The 9,265-nt window shown below is 42.1% G+C and overlaps 1 protein-coding gene across 9 annotated transcripts in view; it reads right to left on the bottom strand.

The window, feature by feature from the left end:
• The window catches only part of INSIG2 (insulin induced gene 2), a 32,908-nt gene extending 24,086 nt beyond the window's left edge, over positions 1-8,822 (bottom strand). For 6 of the 9 annotated variants that reach the window (XM_082631193.1, XM_082631190.1, XM_082631195.1 and 3 more), the window contains exon 1: positions 8,768-8,822. The gene's annotated coding sequence lies outside the window, so the exon portion shown is untranslated. Of the gene's footprint in view, positions 1-4,945; positions 5,035-8,342; positions 8,739-8,767 lie in introns of those variants that run through there. The other 3 variants (XM_082631191.1, XM_082631198.1, XM_082631192.1) reach the window with 3 other exon arrangements.
• Positions 8,823-9,265: the final 443 nt, after the last annotated feature.

Consider the following 9,265-nt stretch of genomic DNA (forward strand, 5'->3'; position numbering starts at 1 on the left):
GCCTGTAAAGGTTTTAATTTCTCTCTCAAATCTGAATGATATCCTTGCTGGGTAGAGTAATCTTGGTTGTAGGTTATTCCCTTTCATCACTTTAAATATGTCTTGTCACTCCCTCTGGCTTGCAGAGTTTCTGCTGAAATATCAGCTGTTAACCTTATGGGGTTTCCCTTGTAAGTTATTTGTTGCTTTTCTCTTGCTGCTTTTAATATTTTTTCTTTGTATTTAATTGTTGATAGTTCGGTTAATATGTGTCTTGGTGTGTTTCCCCTTGGATTTATCCTGTATGGGACGCTCTGTGCTTCCTGGACTTAATTAACTATTTCCTTTCCCATATTAGGGAAGTTTTCAACTATAATCTCTTCAAATATTTTCTCAGTCCCTTTCTTTTTCTCTATTTCTTCCGGAACCCCTATAATTCAAATGGTGCGTTTAGTGTTGTCCCAGAGGTCTCTGAGACTGTCCTCAATTCTTTTCATTCTTTTTTCTTTATTCTGCTCTGCAGTAGTTATTTCCACTATTTTATCTTCCAGGTCACTTATCTGTTCTTCTGCCTCAATTATTCTGCTATTAATCCCTTCTAGATATTTTTAATTTCATTTATTGTGTTGTTCATCATTGCTTGTTTCATCTTTAGTTCTTCTAGGCCCTTGTTATATGTTTCTTGTATTTTCTCCATTCTATTTCCAAGATTTTGGATCATCTTTACTATCATTACTCTGAATTATTTTTCAGGTAGACTGCCTATTTCCTCTTCATTTGTTTAGTCTGATGTGTTTTTACCTTGCTTCTTCATCTGCTGCGTGTTTCTCTGTCTTCTCATTTTGCTTAACTTACTGTGTTTGGGGTCTCCTTTTCATAGGCTGCAGGTTCATAGTTCCTGTTGTTTTTGGTGTCTGTCCCCAGTGGCTAAGGTTGGTTCAGTGGGTTGTGTAGGCTTTCTGGTGGAGGGGACTGGTGCCTGTATTCTGGTGGATGAAGTTGGATCTTGTCTTTCTGGTGGGCAGAACCGCGAGGGACCCCTATAATTCAAATGTTGGTGTGTTTAGTGTCCCAGAGGTCTCTAAGACTGTCCTCAATTCTTTTCATTCTTTTTTCTTTATTCTGCTCTGCAGTAGTTATTTGCACTGTTTTTTCTTCCAGGCCACTTCTCTGTTCTTCTACCTCAGTTATTCTGCTACTGTTTCCTTCTAGAGAATATTTAATTTCATTTATTGTGTTGTTCATCATTGTCTGTTTGTTCTTTAGTTCTTCTAGGTCCTTGTTAAATGTTTCTTGTATTTTGTCCATTCTGTTTCCAAGATTTTGGATCATCTTTACTGTCATTACTCTGAATTCTTTTTCAGGTAGACTGCCTATTTTCTCTTCATTTGTTTGGTCTCGTGGGTTTTTACCTTGCTCCTTCATCTGCTGCATATTCCTCTGTCTTCTCATTTTGCTTAACTTAGTGTGTTTGGGGTCTCCTTTTCATAGGTTGCAGGTTCATAGTTCCTGTTGCTTTTGGTGTCTGCCCCCAGTGGGTAAGGTTGCTTCAGTGGGTTGTGTAGGCTTCCGGGTGGAGGGGATTGGTATCTGTGGCCTGGTGGATGAGGCTGGATATTGTCTTTCTGGTGGGCAGGACCGCATCCAGTAGTGTGTTTTGGGGTGTCTGTGACCTTACAATGATTTTAGGCAGACTCTCTGCTAATGGGTGGGGTTGTGTTCCTGTCTTGCTAGTTCCTCTTGGCATAGGGTGTCTAGCACTATAGCTTGTTGGTCACTGAGTGGAGCTGGGTCTTAGGATTGAGCTGGAGATCTCTGCGAGAGCTTTCTCTGTTTGATATTATGTAGAGCTAGGAGGTCTCTGATAGACCAATGTCCTGAACTCGGCTCTCCCACCTCAGAGGCACAGGCCTGACACCTGGCTGGAGCACCAAGAGCCAGTCAGCCACATGGCTCAGAAGAAAAGGGAGAAAAATAGAAAGAAAGAAAGAAAGAAATAATAATACTAAAATAAAATAAAATAAAGTTATTAAAATAATTTTTTAAATTATTAAAAATTTACAAAGAAAAAAAAAAAAGAAAGAGAGGAACCAAACCAAAAAAATCCACCAATAACAAGCACTCAAAACTATCCAAAAAAAAAAAAAAAAGCAGACAGACAGAACCCTAGGACAAATGGTAAAAGCAAAGCTATACAGACAAAATCACACAAAGAAGCATACACATATACACTCACAAAAAGAGAAACAGGAAAAAAATATACATATATCTCTATGTAAAAAAAAAAAAAATGGAAGAGAGCAACCAAATCAATAAACAAATCTACCAATGACCATAAACTCTAAATACTAAACAAGATAAACATAAAACCAGAAACAAATTAGATGCAGAAAGCAAACCCCAAGCCTACAGCTGATCTCAAAGTCCACCACGTCAATTTTGGGATGATTTGTTGTCTATTCAGGTACTCCACAGATGCAGGGTACATCAAGTTGATTGTGGAGATTAAATCCACTGCTCCAGAGGTTGCACGGAGAAATTTCCCTTTCTCTTCTTTGTTCGCACAGCTCCTGGGGTTCAGCTTTGGATTTGGCCCCTCCTCTGCACGCAGGTCTCCTGAGGGCATCTGTTCTTTGCTCAGAAATGACGGGCTTAACATAGCAGCTGATTAGGGGGCTCTGGCTCACTCAGGCCAGTGGGGCAGAGAGGGGTATGGAATGCAGGCCGAGCCTGCAACGGCAGAGGTCAGCATGACATTGCAACAGCCTGAGGTGTCCTGTGTGTTCTCCCGGGGAAGTTGTCCCTGAATCACAGGACCCTGGCAGTGGCGGGCTGCACAGGCTCCCAGGAGGGAGTGACCTGTGGATAGTGACCTGTGCTTGTACACAGGCTTCTTGGTGGCTGCAGCAGCAGCCTTAGCATTTCATGCCCATCTCTGGGGTCCGCGCTGACAGCCACGGCTCGTGTCTGTCTCTGGAGCTTGTTTAGGCGGTGCTCTGAATCCCCTCTCCTCGTGCACCCTGAAACAACGGTCTCTTGCCTCTTAGACAGGTCCAGACTTTTTCCCGGACTCCCTCCCGGCGAGCTGTGCACACTAGCCCCCTTCAGGCTGTGTTCACACAGCCAACCCCAGTCCTCTCCCTGGGATCTGACCTCCGAAACCCAAGCCTCAGCTCCCAGCCTCCGCCTGCCCCAGCAGGTGAGCAGACAAGCCTATCAGGCTGGTGAGTGCTGGTCAGCACCTATACTCTCTGTGGAAATCTCTCCACTTTGCCCTCTGCAGCCCTGTTGCTGTGCTCTCCTCTGTGGCTCTGAAGCTCTCCCCCCTCGCCCACTGTCCATCTCCGCCAGTGAAGGGGCTTCCTAGTCTGTGGAAACTTTTCCTCCTTCACAGCTCCCTCCCAGAGGTGCAGGTCCTGTCCCTATTCTTTTGTATCTATATTTTCTTTTTTCTTTTGCCCTACCCAGGTACATGGGGAGTTTCTTGCCTTTTGGGAAGTCTGAGGTCTTCTGCCAGCATTCAGTAGGTGTTCTGTAGGAGTTGTTACACATGTAGATGTATTTCTGATGTATTTGTGGGGAGGAAGGTGATCTCCACGTCTTACTCCTCCGCCATCTTGAAGGTCTCTCCTAAGCAGGACTTTTGGAAGGTAAACCTAACCTAGTACTTAATCATCTCTAAAATATATGTCCTCTAAGCTTCCAAGTTTCAAACTACCTTATAAATGAATTTTGGGAACAAAACCCATGTGTAAACTGGAGGGAGGGGTGGGGGTGTTGAGTTTAGAAATAATCAGTATGAAAATGAGAACATCTGTAAGCACTAGTAACTTTCACAGCCTATCAGTTCAACGTGATAAACAGAGACAATAGACTTTTTTACTGTGCCTCTACCACACTCAAAGCTCTGTGCCCAACACCCAAGGGGGTAATTTTATCCTCAAGCCCACAAACCTACTTACTCTACAACATCACTGAGCTCTATAGCTTAGCAGCCTTGAGAAAACAGTACATATTATAGCTGATTCATAGGAAAGTATATTCTAAACACCTACTGAAAATCCTAGAAAACATAGAAAACATCTCCCCCTGACCTGGTCTTGCAGACTATTCCTTGCTGTGGTATCCAGCATGTCAGCATGTCACTCACGTGTTCTACAGTGTTCAGTAGCTACAGAATTCATCATCATCATTATCATCATGATACAGCACCCATTTATGGAAGGCCTACTCCATGCCAGGCATATAGTAACTCTAATCTTCAAAATAATGCTAAAGGTAGGTATTATCATCCACATTTTACAAATGAAGATATAAAGTCAAAGAGACTTAACAACTTGCCTATGGTCACATGACATGCAGTATTAGAACTGGAATTGTACCTTACATCTGACTGATGCCAAAACCCATCCTCTTTCCTCTAAAACTTGAGTCCCATTCCAGCCCAACTCCTTAGACTGCTTTTTTGGCATCCCCTATAGAAGGGGATGTGGTTACTGAAAAGATGGACAGACACTGGAAAACAATCTTAACTGTAAATAGTCTCAAGGTACTAATGTCAATTAATGTCCAAGCAGGAAGACCATAAGAATAAATGTACAGGGACTTCCCTGGTGGTGCAGTGGTTAAGAATCTGCCTGCCACTGCAGGGGACACGGGTTTGAACCCTGGTCCGGGAAGATCCCACATGCTGTGGAGCAACTGAGCCTGCACACCTAGAGCCCATGCTCCCCAACGAGAAGCCACCGCAATGAGAAGCCTGTGTGTCGCAAAGAGTAGCCTCCGCTTGCCGCAACTAGAGAAAGCCCGCATGCAGTGACGAAAATCCAACACAGCCAAAAATAAATAAATAAAATAAATTTAAAAAAAAAGAATAAATGTACAAACACCTTGAAATTTTCTTTAAAAGTACTAGGTCCAGGAGTAAAACGATGTATTAAAGAAAAAAATCATATGGCCAACTTACATACAGTATTAGACCAAGAGTTGACTCCTCATTTCCCAAACTTCAGCAGACACAGCAATGCCCCCCGCTTTCTGCTATTAAAACAGCTACTAGAGGACAAAGAGTAAATACACATTTTAAGTAACCCAAATTGCTCTAGTATATCTAGTAAATTGTTTCTGTCTGTGAATTTTTCCAAAAGGGAATTTTATGTTGAATAATATTTTTAAAAGAACAAAACAGCTTCAGTTTTAAAAAGCTACTCTGGTGTGGTAGGTCCCATCTCACATCACTCACCAGTGTTTGTCAAAGGGCACTGGCATTTTGGGCAGGGCAACTTCTTGTTGTTTGGAACTGCCCTAAGCATTGAAAAACATTTAGCAGCCCTGGCTCGTGCCCACTAAATGCCAGTGCACGCCCCCTCCCCGCTCTGAGATAACCAAACATGGCCTTACATATTTCCAAATTCCCACAGAGAGGCAATGTTCTCCCACTGAGAGATACTGATTGCTAGACTCTTCCCGCATTCTATTTCCAGGCTGCTAGAGACTTTCTACAATGTTTATTTATGTAATTCTGTCGCAGCTATTTACTCAACCTTTCTGAAAGTGCTTGTTTATAGTTTCCTACTTCACCCCAAAAGTTGTCTTTAAAAATAACATAACACTTGTTTCATGTTTACTTGAATAAAATTTTTTAAGCTATTTTTTAAGTCCAAAAAGCTAATTTTGTGACTACATAATAATACAATAGTATATAATTACTGGAGACAAAAATAAAAGTTAAAATGCTTTAGAATCACAGTATCCTAAAATGTAAGAAATTGAAGAGAATTGGGAGTCCATCTCTTCCAGGGGCTATGTGAGTCTGATGTAAAATAAAACCAAAAAAGTTGTGGATATGTGCATTTTTCTGGTTAGGGAGTTGGACATTTTTATATCAAGTACTCAAAAAGTTCATGATCCAAAGGAAGTTAAGAACCAGTGATCTGTTTCCTGGCAAAGCAAATGAGACCCAAAGTGGTTAAGTGAAGTGACAAGATCAAGAATGTATACCACTGGGTCTTGCTACGACAAACATGTAAAGTGAACTCCTAGAAATGGCCAGACTGACTCATCAAAGGGGTAAAAAATTCCACAAGACAATTCACTGCCTACTACGCAACAACTAAGTTCCTAAATAAAGTATGTTGTTTATAATAGTCACACCTTAAGGGAGTAGGTTATTTTAAAGTGAAAGCTCTTGGAATAAGTATCCCTAATTTGTTTGTTTTCAAGTTTGGTTTTCTGATTATGTATTGATAATATCTTCCTAGAGTGTATCTATACCTTTAAATGTTACTGTTACATCAGCAATAAATTTGATTCTCAAAATTTTTTTAAAAACCTATATTTGAAAAATTTAGATTACCCAAGAAATAATTTTCTGATCAGGGAAGAAGCCTCTGGTATAAAGATACCATTTAAAAGACAATATCTCAACAGATCCTCAACAATAATCCTAGTAAGTAGGCAGGTGTTTTTAATCCTTAATCTTTTTATTTTACAAAATAAAATACATTAAGTAACTTTCTGAGATTATAAAACTGTTGCCAGGTAGTACCAGGACTAGCCTCAAGCACTCTGACTCCATGTCCAGAGTATTTCCCATTTCACAATTGCCTTTTCTACAAACACCATACAGAAACAATTTAAATGCCACAAAAGAAACAGTTTTTAAAGCCATGTTGATAAACTACAGTTAATACAAAAATAATACTTTTTTTTTCAAAAACTGACAAAGAAGAAACTTCCACAGAACATGAAAAATTCTACCTTGAGCCCTGACCTACAATTTCTATAAAGTACGTTACTGAACAAAAAGAAAAATAGTTCAAATACTTTGGATAGATAATAACAAATCATCAAAACTGGAAAAACATTATGGCTTCCTGTCAATGGATTATTATTACCTTTAGGTAAATAAAATAAGTGATTCTCAGCTTTGTGGATAAAAATCAAAGTCTACATTTGCCACTGAAACAGCTTCCAGGCAACAGGCATTTGAAAACAAGCATACAAACAAAATCTCCTTAAGAACTGATTAAGTACCAATTGTAATTTAACAATTGCAACACCCCCAAAACCATACAAGATCATTTGTCTTCAAAGGAAGAGCAGTCACAGAAGTATGTTTACTCCCTCAGATTACCTGTCTCTTCAGGTGCTTAGGTCAGAAAGGCTACTAAATAATAAAATTAAATTACTACCTCACATCTTTTTTATCCTATGCTCTTGTAATTAGAATGGCATTCTCAAAATAGAATAAGCATTACAGTTAGGAAAAACACACTTAAATCAATGAAACTCTCCTTAAGTAAAAGCACACAAATGTGAATCATAGGCTATGGACGCTAAAAACTTCTAGGAAGAAAAACATGCTTGCCTTGAAGACCCTGCAACTCATCTTTCCTGTCAACATTAAAACCCAAACACAGAAACCATTAAGCAAGCAACATTTGCATCCCATTATTGCTTTTAAATGACAAATCTCAGTCCCTAAAAAGGTTACTCCATCGTTTGAGAATAATTTTCTGATAACAATGAAAACAAGCTCTGTCTTTAAATTACTAAATTGCATTTTATCCTTTCCTTTTCAGTCCACCACACGTAAAAGCAACAGTTGTCAGTTTAAAAAGAATCAACCTCTTTCCCAAATAAATGTTCATGATTCACAGTTTCGTCACTTTATATCAGATATGTACTGAGAACTATAACAAAACACACTACTCAACGTAATGTCCAGAGAAAGAATAAAAGGAGGAAACAGGAAGAGTACGGGGCTATTCTCTGGGGGGCCCCTATTAGTGGGGGCATCCCTTCATTCATTTTTCACTCAAAGGTTCCCTATTAGGGCCAAAGCCCAAAGTTGGAAGATACAACCTAGCCTCTGCCAGACTGACTTCATTCCTCCTGCACCCAAGACAGGAGCTTGTCTTCCCCCTGCAATCCTCAGCTCCATTGCAATAGTGATCCCGGCCAGTCTCAGTGCCGCAGCTGTCAAGACTATTCATTCCTTCTTCAAGCATTTTCTCAATAAGCCTACAAAATAGTCAGCTGTCCCTGGTATATTTTCCTAGACTATCTAGCTAAGGCCATACTTCACTAACTTTTTGCCAGTGCCAACTGGACATGGGTCATTATCACTTAAGTTTTATCCACACTGCTTTCCTCTACCAGATCGCCAATCCCCACTGACCAACCCTAAAATCCCAGAAACTATCACCAACCGACTTCTAGGTCCTGAAAAGAGTTATCTTTGTCTTTACCACACACCTACTCCAGAGGTTTCCAATTCCAATCCAAAATGCCGAAGTCCCCCTCCTCAACCCAATATCAACATACCTTTTGGCGGATTCTAAGCATTCTACAATACCTACCTTTTCGGATCCTTCCCCCTCCCAAGCCTGAGTCTGGTCTCCCTGGCTACGAGCCTGCCGAGTCCTGACAGCTCTATGCTTGACAGCCCGCCGACCTCCACCCCATCAGATCTCCGGGGTCGCCCTTCCCGCCGTCCTCCAGCCTTCTTTCCGCTCGGACACTCTTCCACTGTCTGGGGAGCCTCGGCCTCTCCTAGACCCTCTCCCCGACCCAGGTGTCCCCTTCCGGATCTCGCCGACCCTTCTCCAGGTTAAGCGGAGCCCCTCGCCCTTCAGGCCCCATCTGTGGTGCTCCTCGCACTTGCCAGCAGGGTTCCCAGGTTGCAAAAACGCAAGCGGTTCCTCTTCCCGAGGGCCACCACCTTCCTCAGGCCCCTTCCCTCAGCACCAAGTCCACCGCGCTTCCCCGGGGAAGCCCAACTCACCCCCGCCTCCGCCATCTTCTGGGACCGGCCCCCACGCCCCTCCGCCGCTTCCTCCTCCCCTCCCACAACTCCGCCCCGAGCTCCACTGCGCCTGTGCGGCCGACGCGGACACGCTCGGACGATCGGGGCAGAACAACTTCCGGTTCCCACCGGCGCCAGGTGGTGGGCCCGCGAGCCGGGGCAAAAGGACTTCCGGTCTCCGCGAGGGTAGCGGCCGGCTGTAGGCGTGGACTGTCGAGCGGTGAAAGGCTGGTAGATCTGCTGTTGTTTGTTGACGGGGCAGTCGTCGTTTTTACTGGTACATTTATTAATGAAAATTGAAGGAGAAATTAAATTTGCAACAAAATGCATCTAAGCAAGTATTTATATATATGGCCTTTCTTGTTTTCTCTAATGTTTCCTAAAGGTCTTAAATTTGCCTCCTGTAGATTTTCACACTACCAGTAAAAAGAGGGATGTGGGTGGATTATACTGAATGGAGGAGGAATTTTAAAAAGA

Source organism: Mesoplodon mirus (genome assembly GCF_964341445.2).
Source record: "Mesoplodon mirus genome assembly, chromosome: 8".
NCBI classification, from domain to species: Eukaryota; Metazoa; Chordata; class Mammalia; order Artiodactyla; family Ziphiidae; genus Mesoplodon; species Mesoplodon mirus.